Below are 15,197 nucleotides of genomic sequence, written 5' to 3'. Positions count from 1 at the left end.
CGCTGGGCATGCCCCTGAGTGACGAAAATGGGGCGTGGCTAGCGATCGTGGGTCATCCGTGCAGCCACGCCCCTTTTCATAGGCCCCACCCCCTTTTCGGAAGCGCTCACTCCCGCAGCAATGCTGCCACCCCCTAACAGAGCCAGAAGTCAGAAGAGTGGTGAGTATTCATCACTGGAGACCTGCAGAGAGGGGCCCTCCGGTAATCCTGCTTCTGTATGTGACATGTTGTGGACCCTATCCATTTAGTAGATAGACAGTGTCTAGTTAGACAGTCAATAGATAGACACCATATATTAGACAGACATTATGTCGACAGGGTCAAAAGGTCGACATGGAAAAGGTCGACAGGTCAAAATGTCGACATGGTCAAAAGGTCGACATGATAATGGTCGACATAAAAAAGATAGACAAATGTGTTTTTTTAATTTAACATGTTTTTGGATTATTTCATACTTTCTCTATCCATGTCGGCATAGAGTTGGTTATAAACCTTGTGGCGAGCGCAGCGAGCCACAGTGCCCGAAGCACGAGTATGCCTGTTACAAGTTTGCAAATATTTAGAGTATTTGGGTCCTATTAGTTTTTTCTTGGCTTGTAAAAGCCACAAAACATGCATTATGCCGAGGGTATGCCTTTCTACAATTGGGGCTCCCAGATGACAAAACTATCCACACAAACCACAAAAATGCAAAAAACATGGTGTCTACCTTTTTCATGTCGACCATTTTCATGTCGACCTTTTGACCTGTCGACATTTTGACCCTGTCGACATTTTGACCCTGTCGACCTTTTGACCCTGTCGACCTAATGTCTGTCTAATATATGGTGTCTATCTATTGACTGTCTAACTAGACACTATCTATCTTTCATACCGGAACCGTTGTGGACATACAGTACAAATAATAATTATTTTATCTTCTTCCCACCATGCACTGAACTACTGTACATTTAGCAAAATTCATGCAAGAGAGAGGAATAAATTAGCAACGCACACTGCCAAATACAAATTATTATTATTACACTAAACAAAAACAAAACAAAATTAATTAATTTTAAAAATTATCCACAATTCGATAAAATAATCTATTTGCTATCGACAGCAACTCTCCGGAGTAGCACTGTAAAACATTTAAAAAAATGGACAGTATTAGAGCAGTAATACAGGTTGAGTTTTTTAACAGTATGCATGTAAAATGACATTATTATTATTATTATTACTACTACTGTACAGTACTGTATGTACTGAACTGTGTACTCTAATGTTGGGTAAATACTAATAACAATGGAAGGCACATCCAGCTGATACAGTAGGTACTGTAAGTGCACACAGTTATAGTACTGTAGTAATTATCAGGCCAATGATTCCAGCATGATGTCACAACTGGGCATCCATTTGCATGTGTCCACCCAGCAGGGCCGAAACTAGGACTAACTGCACCCGGGGTGCCCCCCCCCCCCCAAAAAAAATAATAATAATAATAATAATAATAATAATAATAAATAATATTAATAATACATTATATATATATATATATAATAATAATAATAAAAAAAAATAAGAAAAAAATAAATAAGTAAGAAACAAACAACTAAACACAAAACAGATATCCCTCAGACCAGCAGACCCCCGTAATACACACATGGTATATATATATATATATATATATATATATATATACACATACGTGTGTATATATGTACACAGCCACATACACACGCACATATATATATATATATATATATATATCCAAAAAAAGATACAGGCACTCACCACTTCCTTGATGATGAAAACTTTATTGGTGTGTCTCACATAGAGACAATTAACAGCATGTCAGCAAAAGGTGTCGACGTTTCGGCTCCATCTGAGCCTTTTTCAAGACTAACAAGATTACAACAGGTTCTCACCCAGCAGCCCATGACACACATCAAACCCTGGAGCACTTTTATAGCAGAGGCATATCACAAACCCCGCCCATCAATCATCCAACAGGAAGTAACAAAAACCCTGGTATTCAAGTGTTTAACATGTTTAATCAAGGATATGTGTACAGCCAATCAAATGTCCTATGACATCAAAGAGTTACATAACATGTGAACACAATCACAACTATTTAAAACCAAGAAAACAACCGATAGTGGCTAATAGCCGCGTTACCGGAAGTGCTGTGCGTTCCATTGCCAGTGGAACGCACACGTCCATCCGGCGGAAGTGGATTAGCGGACGTGACGTGCGCTCCACTGTGTATGTGGCCGGAAGTGTAAATGGCATAGGACGGCTGTACGTCGTCGCTAAGCAACCCGACTGACGCCAGTATATACGATCACATGACCGACAAAAACACATAAGTGAATATAATCATAAATTGTGTGTAATAAGGCGCGCAAGTACGGGAATCATAGATGTATTAAGCATAGGGCAGGGGCTCCATATTAGTCCTGAGTGCGGAACAAGCATTAACCACATTAAACATCTCTTAGTTTGATTCCAATAGATGACAAGTAATTATTGCATTATAATTCATATTTACTATTGTCAACACTTCATTCCTGAGATAAAAGCTTGTTAACCGCCTATCACTAACCAAAAGAACCACAAATTCTCGCCTTTGTAAGTATATATAGAATGATTCATAATGACTTATACAGCTTAGCTGAGAAATGTGTAGTAGAAGTTTAAAACACATAATATGGATATAGATGGAACCCAGGACTTAATGGAGACCGTATTGGGTGTGTGATATTGCCTCTGCAACTAGGTGAACCAGAGTGATCACCAACACAAAAGACAAGAAAATCACAAACAAGACAACACACATAATTGTAAACATACATTATGAAAAATGCAAATATTAAAAAAATCTAGTCATAGCCCTATCCAAGAAAAATATTAAATGGTTTTGCCTCATTTAGGCCTCGTGGTGTCAGAGTGTCCAGCTCGTATATCCATTTAGCCTCTCGTTGTCGTAACTGCCTCTCCCAGTCACCCCCACGTGGAGGTTTTGGTACATGATCAATCAGCATGCACTTCAAACTAGAAATTGAGTGCCCCCTACTTGCAAAATGTTGTGCTACTGGTTTGTCAGACACCTTTGAGACCAATGCAGCTCGAATTGATGTGCGATGATTAGCCATTCTGTCACAGAAGTTTCTAGTTGTCATGCCAACATAATAGTACCCACAGGGACATATAATGATATAGATTACATGGTCCATGGTACAATGTAATCGGTGACGGATTTTGATTTGTTGACCACTATGTGGATGTGCAAAACTTGCACCAGTCATCATCGACCGACACGTGGTACAATTAGGGCACCGGTAGCAACCCTTCTTGGTATCTGAAAGCCAGGTCTTATTAGTGGCAGATGGTTGCAAAGTAGGGCGCATTAGCATCTGTCGTAAATTCTTACCACGTCTGTAGGCACAAAGAGGTGGTTGATGGCCTAACCCTTTGAAAACTGGGTCAGTGGCAATAATTGGCCAATGTTTGCGTAAAACATGTTCAGAATGTGATGAAGCAACATCAAACGTAGTCGTGAAGATCATTCTATTGGCTACTCGCTTGGCACGATGACTGTGGCTAGAGTGGGAGTGCCTGTATCTTGCTTTAAGCAAACATCTTTCGACAGTTCTCCTCGAATAGCCGCGTTCGTAAAACCTTTCAGCCATCGCCTTAATCTGTATCTCAGTGTCCTCATTCAAGGTGTTATTTCGGAGCACATGCATAAATTGAGAGATGGGAAGACTCTCTTTCAGATGGACAGGGTGGTGACTGGAGGCATGGAGCAGCGTATTTCTGTCAGTCTCTTTTCTATAGAGGGTTGAGGCAAGTTTACCGTTGTGTCGAAAAAGAGACACATCCAAAAAATTCACTCTATCACGATTGATGTGATATGTGAAGTGGATAGGGCTATCTAGACTATGTAAATAATCAATCATCTCATAGAACTCTGTGTCGGTCTCTAGCCAAATGATAAAAACATCGTCAATATAACGAACAAAAATAGACACTTGGATCCAAATCTTGGTATGATGTTATTGGATTCGTACTTATGCATGTACAAGTTGGCATACGATGGGGCCAAGTTTGACCCCATCGCAGTGCCACTGCACTGCACAAAGAAATCCTTGCCATAGGCAAAATGATTTTTGTTTAATACCAAGCTAGCAAGCTCCAACAAAAATTCAGACGGTGGACCATCGTGTGGACCTGTGATCAAAGCTTCACGCATGGCCTCTAGGCCCTCTGTATGCGGTATGACAGTATATAAGGACTGAATGTCTAAAGGTATTAACCAGGCATCTTCAGGTATAATGCCAATGGAATCGATCTTATCAAGCAGGTCTGCCGTATCCCTAATATAACTTGGCATCTTGGATACAAGTGGTTGGAGAAATGAATCGATAAAAATTGCCAATGGCTGTAAGACAGAGCCCATTGCCGAGATAATTGGGCGACCCGGGGGATCAATCATAGACTTGTGTATTTTAGGTAGCGTGTAGATGATTGGACATACTGGACGATCCACTGTCAAATAGCCAGCTATTTTTTGGTCCAACCATCCACACGCCAAAGCCCGATTGATGGTGATATCCACCAATTTTTTAATCTGCAACATTGGGTTGCCTCTACACTTCACATATACCATGGGGTCTGCTAATTGTCTGAGTATCTCAGCATTATATTTACACCAGTCCTGTACCACCACGGCACCGCCCTTATCGGCTTGTCGAATCACGATCTGTTCATTATTAATCAAGCTCTTTAATGCAACCCTTTGTGCGGGAGAAAGGTTACTGTACCGTGGTGGTACAACCCCGGTACTCATCTCATTATTAGTCAAACGGAGAAATGTTCGTATACTCGAATTGGTTGACTGAGGGTCAAACACACTCGGTCTGGCTAAACCAGTAATTTGGGTCATTTCATTAGATTTATTAGAGAAAAACTCACGCAATCTGAGTTTTCTCCCGAATTTGTAATGGTCTACAACCCAACCAAATTTATTGTGTGGAACAGTGGGCACAAACGAAAGACCTAGTGCTAATACTTCTGTTTCCACAGGTGAGAGCGTGTGTTCTGACAGATTAAAGACAGTATCTATTGATATTTTCTTGGGCGTCCCCTTCGCCTTATAGCCACCCCTCCTCGAGGGGAACCTCGTTCTACGTTTCTGTTGGGGTTGGTATTGGTCCGGGCGCTCTTCCCTAAAAAAGCGCCAGAGGGGGGTCTATTATCAGTCACCTCACTCTCAGAGTTTGATTGGGATGAAGAATTGTCTAAGGGACCTTGATATCTATTTCTAGTTTGTAAGCGTGGTCTCGGACCAGTATAACCTTTGAGTTCACCCCTCAACCATCTATAAACCTGATTATTTGTGTAATCGGCATTTACGGTAACCAATTTCTTCCACTTAAACGTGATAAGGTCCTGCTGGTAAGTGTTTACTTGTTCAGTCAAACGATCAAGCCACTTGTCAGCAGTGTCCACCACCAATGTAGACAAATGTGTAGAATTAAACACAGCCAAATCCTCTCGCACTTGTTTCAATTCAACCCCAACCTCCTCAGTAACGAGGAGGATGAGGTCTAGCGAACACTTGTTCAAGACACCACATCATTTGGTGCAAAATGTTGGACTATTGCGACCATTGGTGGGGATATTATTTACTCGAAATCCTCTCGGGATTCTCTTGTTCCTATAGTAGTCCGAGAGGAATTGGCCATGTAAGGTGAGATCCACCTCCCGCTTTCTTAATCTCAGAGCTTTATGGAACAGGTCAAGTGGTGTCTCATCTGGTAGCTTAGCAAATTCAATATGGTCAAAAAGCACCTTTTCGGCGTCGTCATCAGTCAGAGAAAGAAAAGTGCTATGTGCTAATTGGAAAGTGGCCTCATCAATAACTTGATTAGGGTCAATTGACATACTGACCACAGCAAGATTTAAACAGCACTTAGTAAACTATATGACAAACACAAAACTTGGACCAGGGACCGACACTAGAGTCCAAAGACGTTTAAAAATGAAAAAATGAAAAAATACAGTTAAAAATCACCACATGTTGGTAAAAAAGGTATCAGGGCAGGTGAGGAAAAGAACTCCACAAAAATATCTCTACAAGCTTTTCATATATTCAAAGTAAGGCGGGTGTCGGACTAAAGGAACAGTTTGCATCACAGACAATTCCCTAATATATCCAGAAAGTCCACACTCACTGCTCCAATTTGCAACCTGGGCGGTGCTCCATAAGAGATTCACAAGAAATCTAGAAATATATCCAAAAAAAGATACAGGCACTCACCACTTCCTTGATGATGAAAACTTTATTGGTGTGTCTCACATAGAGACAATTAACAGCATGTCAGCAAAAGGTGTCGACATTTCGGCTCCATCTGAGCCTTTTTCAAGACTAACAAGATTACAACAGGTTCTCACCCAGCAGCCCATGACACACATCAAACCCTGGAGCACTTTTATAGCAGAGGCATATCACAAACCCCGCCCATCAATCATCCAACAGGAAGTAACAAAAACCCTGGTATTCAAGTGTTTAACATGTGTAATCAAGGATATGTGTACAGCCAATCAAATGTCCTATGACATCAAAGAGTTACATAACATGTGAACACAATCACAACTATTTAAAACCAAGAAAACAACCGATAGCGGCTAATAGCCGCGTTACCGGAAGTGCTGTGCGTTCCATTGCCAGTGGAACGCACACGTCCATCCGGCAGAAGTGGCTTAGCGGACGTGACGTGCGCTCCACTGTGTATGTGGCCGGAAGTGTAAATGGCATAGGACGGCTGTACGTCGTCGCTAAGCAACCCGACTGACGCCAGTATATACGATCACATGACCGACAAAAACACATAAGTGAATATATAATCATAAGTTGTGTGTAATAAGGCGCGCAAGTACGGGAATCATAGATGTATTAAGCATAGGGCAGGGGCTCCATATTAGTCCTGAGTGCGGAACAAGCATTAACCACATTAAACATCTCTTAGTTTGATTCCAATAGATGACAAGTAATTATTGCATAATAATTCATATTTACTGTTGTCAACACTTCATTCCTGAGATAAAAGCTTGTTAACCGCCTATCACTAACCAAAAGAACCACAAATTCTCGCCTTTGTAAGTATATATAGAATGATTCATAATGACTTATACAGCTTAGCTGAGAAATGTGTAGTAGAAGTTTAAAACACATAATATGGATATAGATGGAACCCAGGACTTAATGGAGACCGTATTGGGTGTGTGATATTGCCTCTGCCACTAGTTGAACCAGAGTGATCACCAACACAAAAGACAAGAAAATCACAAACAAGACAACACACATAATTGTAAACATACATTATGAAAAATGCAAATATTAAAAAAATCTAGTCATAGCCCTATCCAAGAAAAATATTGAATGGATTTGCCTCATTTAGGCCTCGTGGTGTCAGAGTGTCCAGCTCGTATATCCATTTAGCCTCTCGTTGTCGTTAGTGATGAGCGGGTTCGGTTTCTCGGAAACCGAACCCCCCCGAATTTCAGCCTTTTTACACGGGTCCGAGGCAGGTTCGAACCTTCCCGCCTTGCTCGGCTAACCCGAGCGCGCCCGAACGTCATCATCCCGCTGTCGGATTCTCGCGAGGCTCGGATTCTATCACAAGACTCGGATTCTATATAAGGAGCCGCGCATCGCCGCCATTTTCACACGTGCATTGAGATTGATAGGGAGAGGACGTGGCTGGCGTCCTCTCCGTTTATAGAGAAGAGAGTAGAGAGTTAGAGACACTATTTGGTATTTACTAATTTTGGGGAGCATATTAGGACTGGAGTACTACTACTTGCTGATAGTGTGACCATTGACCACCAGTTTAATTAATCCGTTCTCTGCCTGAAAAAAAACGATACACAGTGTGACACAGTCACATACCATATCTGTGCTCAGCCTCAGTGTGCTGCATCATCATATGTAATACTGTATATCTGACTGTGCTGAGTGCTCACTGCTCACACAGCTTAATTGTGGGGGAGACTGGGGAGCAGTTAGAGCAGGAGTACATAAATAAATAATATATTTTAAGTACAGTGCACACTTTTGCTGCCAGAGTGCCACACTGCCAGTGTGACTGACCAGTGACCACACTGACCACCAGTATATTGTGATTGTCTGCTTAGGACGGAGTACTACTTGCTGATAGTGTGACCAGTGACCAGTGACCACCACCAGTTTAATTAATCCGTTCTCTGCCTGAAAAAAAAACGATACACAGTGTGACACAGTCACATACCATATCTGTGCTCAGCCCAGTGTGCTGCATCATATGTAATACTGTATATCATTATCTGACTGTGCTGAGTGCTCACTGCTCACACAGCTTAATTGTGGGGGAGACTGGGGAGCAGTTATAGCAGGAGTACATATTTTAAGTACAGTGCACACTTTTGCTGCCAGAGTGCCACTGCCAGTGTGACTGACCACTGACCACCAGTATATTGTGATTGTCTGCTGACCACCAGTATATTGTGATTGTCTGCCTGAAAAAGTTAAACACTCGTCGTGTGGTGTTTTTATAAACGCATTCTGCAGACAGTGTCCAGCAGGTCCGTCATTACATAATATATATACCTGTCCGGCTGCAGTACTAGTGTGATATATATATATATATATTTTAATTTTATCTCATTATCATCCAGTCTATATTAGCAGCAGACACAGTACGGTAGCCCACGGCTGTAGCTACCTCTGTGTCGGCAGTCGCTGGTCCATCCATAATTGTATACCACCTACCCGTGGTTTTTTTTTTCTATCTTCTTGATACTAGTAGCTTACTTTAGGAGTCTGCAGTGCTGACAGACAGTGTCCAGCAGGTTCGTCATTACATAATATATATATACCTGTCCGGCTGCAGTACTAGTGTGATATATATATATATTTTATTTTTATCTCATTATCATCCAGTCTATATTAGCAGCAGACACAGTACGGTAGTCCACGGCTGTAGCTACCTCTGTGTCGGCAGTCGCTGGTCCATCCATAATTGTATACCACCTACCCGTGGTTTTTTTTTCTATCTTCTTGATACTAGTAGCTTACTTTAGGAGTCTGCAGTGCTGGCAGACAGTGTCCAGCAGGTCCGTCATTACATAATATATATATACCTGTCCGGCTGCAGTACTAGTGTGATATAGATATATATATATATATATATATATATATATATATATATATATTAATTTTATCTCATTATCATCCAGTCTATATTAGCAGCAGACACAGTACGGTAGTCCACGGCTGTAGCTACCTCTGTGTCGGCAGTCGCTGGTCCATCCATAATTGTATACCACCTACCCGTGGTTTTTTTTTCTATCTTCTTGATACTAGTAGCTTACTTTAGGAGTCTGCAGTGCTGACAGACAGTGTCCAGCAGGTCCGTCATTACATAATATATATATACCTGTCCGGCTGCAGTACTAGTGTGATATATATATATATTTTATTTTTATCTCATTATCATCCAGTCTATATTAGCAGCAGACACAGTACGGTAGTCCACGGCTGTAGCTACCTCTGTGTCGGCAGTCGCTGGTCCATCTATAATTGTATACCACCTACCCGTGGTTTTTTTTTCTATCTTCTTGATACTAGTAGCTTACTTTAGGAGTCTGCAATGCTGACAGACAGTGTCCAGCAGGTCCGTCATTACATAATATATATATATACCTGTCCGGCTGCAGTACTAGTGTGATATATATATATATTTTATTTTTATCTCATTATCATCCAGTTTATATTAGCAGCAGACACAGTACGGTAGTCCACGGCTGTAGCTACCTCTGTGTCGGCAGTCGCTCGTCCATCCATAATTGTATACCACCTACCCGTGGTTTTTTTTTCTATCTTCTTGATACTAGTAGCTTACTTTAGGAGTCTGCAGTGCTGACAGACAGTGTCCAGCAGGTCCGTCATTACATAATATATATATACCTGTCCGGCTGCAGTACTAGTGTGATATATATATATATTTTATTTTTATCTCATTATCATCCAGTCTATATTAGCAGCAGACACAGTACGGTAGTCCACGGCTGTAGCTACCTCTGTGTCGGCAGTCGCTCGTCCATCCATAAGTATACTAGTATCCATCCATCTCCATTGTTTACCTGAGGTGCCTTTTAGTTGTGCCTATTAAAATATGGAGAACAAAAATGTTGAGGTTCCAAAAATAGGGAAAGATCAAGATCCACTTCCACCTCGTGCTGAAGCTGCTGCCACTAGTCATGGCCGAGACGATGAAATGCCAGCAACGTCGTCTGCCAAGGCCGATGCCCAATGTCATAGTACAGAGCATGTAAAATCCAAAACACCAAATATCAGTAAAAAAAGGACTCAAAAATCAAAAATAAAATTGTCGGAGGAGAAGCGTAAACTTGCCAATATGCCATTTACCACACGGAGTGGCAAGGAACGGCTGAGGCCCTGGCCTATGTTCATGGCTAGTGGTTCAGCTTCACATGAGGATGGAAGCACTTAGACTCTCGCTAGAAAAAAGAAAAGACTCAAGCTGGCAAAAGCACAGCAAAGAACTGTGCATTCTTCGAAATCCCAAATCCACAAGGAGAGTCCAATTGTGTCGGTTGCGATGCCTGACCTTCCCAACACTGGACGTGAAGAGCATGCGCCTTCCACCATTTGCACGCCCCCTGCAAGTGCTGGAAGGAGCACCCGCAGTCCAGTTCCTGATAGTCAGATTGAAGATGTCAGTGTTCAAGTACACCAGGATGAGGAGGATATGGGTGTTGCTGGCGCTGGGGAGGAAATTGACAAGGAGGATTCTGATGGTGAGGTGGTTTGTTTAAGTCAGGCACCCGGGGAGACACCTGTTGTCCATGGGAGGAATAGGGCCATTGACATGCCTGGTGAAAATACCAAAAAAATCAGCTCTTCGGTGTGGAAGTATTTCAACAGAAAGGCGGACATCATTTGTCAAGCCGTGTGTTGCCTTTGTCAAGCTGTAATAAGTAGGGGTAAGGACGTTAACCACCTCGGAACATCCTCCCTTATACGTCACCTGCAGCGCATTCATAATAAGTCAGTGACAAGTTCAAAAACTTTGGGCGACAGCGGAAGCAGTCCACTGACCAGTAAATCCCTTCCTCTTGTAACCAAGCTCACGCAAACCACCCCACCAACTCCCTCAGTGTCAATTTCCTCCTTCCCCAGGAATGCCAATAGTCCTGCAGGCCATGTCACTGGCAATTCTGACGAGTCCTCTCCTGCCTGGGATTCCTCCGATGCATCCTAGCGTGTAACGCCTACTGCCGCTGGCGCTGCTGTTGTTGCTGCTGGGAGTCGATGGTCATCCCAGAGGGGAAGTCGTAAGACCACTTTTACTACTTCCACCAAGCAATTGACTGTCCAACAGTCCTTTGCGAGGAAGATGAAATATCACAGCAGTCATCCTGCTGCAAAGCGGATAACTGAGGCCTTGGCATCCTGGGTGGTGATAAACGTGGTTCCGGTATCCATCATTACTGCAGAGCTAACTAGAGACTTGTTGGAGGTACTGTGTCCCCGGTACCAAATACCATCTAGGTTCCATTTCTCTAGGCAGGCGATACCGAAAATGTACACAGACCTCAGAAAAAGAGTCACCAGTGTCCTAAAAAATGCAGCTGTACCCAATGTCCACTTAACCACGGACATGTGGACAAGTGGAGCAGGGCAGGGTCAGGACTATTTGACTGTGACAGCCCACTGGGTAGATGTATGGACTCCCGCCGCAAGAACAGCAGCGGCGGCACCAGTAGCAGCATCTCGCAAACGCCATCTCTTTCCTAGGCAGGCTACGCTTTGTATCACCGGTTTCCAGAATACGCACACAGCTGAAAACCTCTTACGGCAACTGAGGAAGATCATCGCGGAATGGCTTACCCCAATTGGACTCTCCTGTGGATTTGTGGCATCGGACAACGCCAGCAATATTGTGTGTGCATTAAATATGGGCAAATTCCAGCACGTCCCATGTTTTGCACATACCTTGAATTTGGTGGTGCAGAATTATTTAAAAAACGACAGGGGCGTGCAAGAGATGCTGTCGGTGGCCAGAAGAATTGCGGGACACTTTCGGCGTACAGGCACCACGTACAGAAGACTGGAGCACCACCAAAAACGCCTGAACCTGCCCTGCCATCATCTGAAGCAAGAAGTGGTAACGAGGTGGAATTCAACCCTATATATGCTTCAGAGGTTGGAGGAGCAGCAAAAGGCCATTCAAGCCTATACAATTGAGCACGATATAGGAGGTGGAATGCACCTGTCTCAAGCGCAGTGGAGAATGATTTCAACGTTGTGCAAGGTTCTGCTGCCCTTTGAACTTGCCACACGTGAAGTCAGTTCAGACACTGCCAGCCTGAGTCAGGTCATTCCCCTCATCAGGCTTTTGCAGAAGAAGCTGGAGACATTGAAGGAGGAGCTAACACAGAGCGATTCCGCTAGGCATGTGGGACTTGTGGATGGAGCCCTTAATTCGCTTAACAAGGATTCACGGGTGGTCAATCTGTTGAAATCAGAGCACTACATTTTGGCCACCGTGCTCGATCCTAGATTTAAAACCTACCTTGGATCTCTCTTTCTGGCAGACACAAGTCTGCTGGGGTTCAAAGACCTGCTGGTGAGAAAATTGTCAAGTCAAGCGGAACGCGACCTGTCAACATCTCCTCCTTCACATTCTCCCGCAACTGGGGGTGCGAGGAAAAGGCTCAGAATTCCGAGCCCACCCGCTGGCGGTGATGCAGGGCAGTCTGGAGCGACTGCTGATGCTGACATCTGGTCCGGACTGAAGGACCTGCCAACAATTACGGACATGTCGTCTACTGGCACTGCATATGATTCTCTCCCCATTGAAAGAATGGTGGAGGATTATATGAGTGACCGCATCCAAGTAGGCACGTCAGACAGTCCGTACTTATACTGGCAGGAAAAAGAGGCAATTTGGAGGCCCTTGCACAAACTGGCTTTATTCTACCTAAGTTGCCCTCCCACAAGTGTGTACTCCGAAAGAGTGTTTAGTGCCGCCGCTCACCTTGTCAGCAATCGGCGTACGAGGTTACTTCCAGAAAATGTGGAGAAGATGATGTTCATTAAAATTAATTATAATCAATTCCTCCGTGGAGACATTGACCAGCAGCAATTGCCTCCACAAAGTACACAGGGAGCTGAGATGGTGGATTCCAGTGGGGACGAATTGATAATCTGTGAGGAGGGGGATGTACACGGTGATATATCGAAGGATGATGATGAGGTAGACATCTTGCCTCTGTAGAGCCAGTTTGTGCAAGGAGAGATTAATTGCTTCTTTTTTGGTGGGGGTCCAAACCAACCCGTCATTTCAGTCACAGTCGTGTGGCAGACCCTGTCACTGAAATGATGGGTTGGTTAAAGTGTGCATGTCCTGTTTATACAACATAAGGGTGGGTGGGAGGGCCCAAGGACAATTCCATCTTGCACCTCTTTTTTCTTTCATTTTTCTTTGTATCATGTGCTGTTTGGGGACAATTTTTTTGAAGGGCCATCCTGCGTGACACTGCAGTGACACTCCTAGATGGGCCAGGTGTTTGTGTCGGCCACTTGTGTCGCTTAGCGTAGTCACACAGCGACCTTGGTGCGCCTCTTTTTTTCTTTGCGTCATGTGCTGTTTGGGGAGTGTTTTTTGGAAGGGCCATCCTGCGTGACACTGCAGTGCCACTCCTAGATGGGCCAGGTGTTTGTGTCGGCCACTAGGGTCGCTTAGCTTACTCACACAGCTACCTCATTGCGCCTCTTTTTTTCTTTGCGTCATGTGCTGTTTGGGGAGTGTTTTTTGGAAGGGCCATCCTGTGTGACACTGCAGTGCCACTCCTAGATGGGCCAGGTGTTTGTGTCGGCCACTAGGGTCGCTTAGCATACTCACACAGCTACCTCATTGCGCCTCTTTTTTTCTTTGCGTCATGTGCTTTTTGGGGAGTGTTTTTTGGAAGGGCCATCCTGCGTGACACTGCAGTGCCACTCCTAGATGAGCCAGGTGTTTGTGTCGGCCACTAGGGTCGCTTAGCTTACTCACACAGCTACCTCATTGCGCCTCTTTTTTTCTTTGCGTCATGTGCTGCTGTTTGGGGAGTGTTTTTTGGAAGGGCCATCCTGCGTGACACTGCAGTGCCACTCCTAGATGGGCCAGGTGTTTGTGTCGGCCACTTGGGTCGCTTAGCTTAGTCATCCAGCGACCTCGGTGCAAATTTTAGGACTAAAAATAATATTGTGAGGTGTGAGGTGTTCAGAATAGACTGAAAATGAGTGGAAATTATGGTTTTTGAGGTTAATAATACTTTGGGATCAAAATGACCCCCAAATTCTATGATTTAAGCTGTTTTTTAGGGTTTTTTGAAAAAAACACCCGAATCCAAAACACACCCGAATCCGACAAAAAAAATTCGGTGAGGTTTTGCCAAAACGCGGTCGAACCCAAAACACGGCCGCGGAACCGAACCCAAAACCAAAACACAAAACCCGAAAAATTTCAAGTGCACATCTCTAGTTGTCGTAACTGCCTCTCCCAGTCACCCCCACGTGGAGGTTTTGGTACATGATCAATCAGCATGCACTTCAAACTAGAAATTGAGTGTCCCCTACTTGCAAAATGTTGTGCTACTGGTTTGTCAGACACCTTTGAGACCAATGCAGCTCGAATTGATGTGCGATGATTAGCCATTCTGTCACGGAAGTTTCTAGTTGTCATGCCAACATAATAGTACCCACAGGGACAGATGATGATATAGATTACATGGTCCATGGTACAATGTAATCGGTGACGGATTTTGATTTGCTGACCACTATGTGGATGTGCAAAACTTGCACCAGTCATCAAACTTCCGTGACAGAATGGCTAATCATCGCACATCAATTCGAGCTGCATTGGTCTCAAAGGTGTCTGACAAACCAGTAGCACAACATTTTGCAAGTAGGGGGCACTCAATTTCCAGTTTGAAGTGCATGCTGATTGATCATGTACCAAAACCTCCACGTGGGGGTGACTGGGAGAGGCAGTTACGACAACGAGAGGCTAAATGGATATACGAGCTGGACACTAGAGATGAGCGGGTTCGGTTTCTCTGAATCCGAACCCGCCAGAACTTCATGTTTTTTTTCACGGGTCCG

The 15,197-nt window shown here is 43.7% G+C and overlaps 1 long non-coding RNA gene across 1 annotated transcript in view; it reads right to left on the bottom strand.

Annotated features, from left to right (window-relative positions):
- Window positions 1–847: 847 nt before the first annotated feature.
- LOC134947607 (uncharacterized) overlaps window positions 848–15,197 on the bottom strand; it is a 62,690-nt gene continuing 48,340 nt past the window's right edge. The window contains exon 6 of the long non-coding RNA XR_010182650.1: window positions 848–1,121. This is a non-coding gene — a long non-coding RNA (uncharacterized LOC134947607). The remainder of the gene's footprint in view (window positions 1,122–15,197) is intronic.

This window comes from Pseudophryne corroboree, chromosome 8, assembly GCF_028390025.1.
Source record: "Pseudophryne corroboree isolate aPseCor3 chromosome 8, aPseCor3.hap2, whole genome shotgun sequence".
NCBI lineage: Eukaryota > Metazoa > Chordata > Amphibia > Anura > Myobatrachidae > Pseudophryne > Pseudophryne corroboree.
Note: the sequence above shows the minus strand (reverse complement) of the source record. Positions and strands in the feature narration are given on the sequence as shown.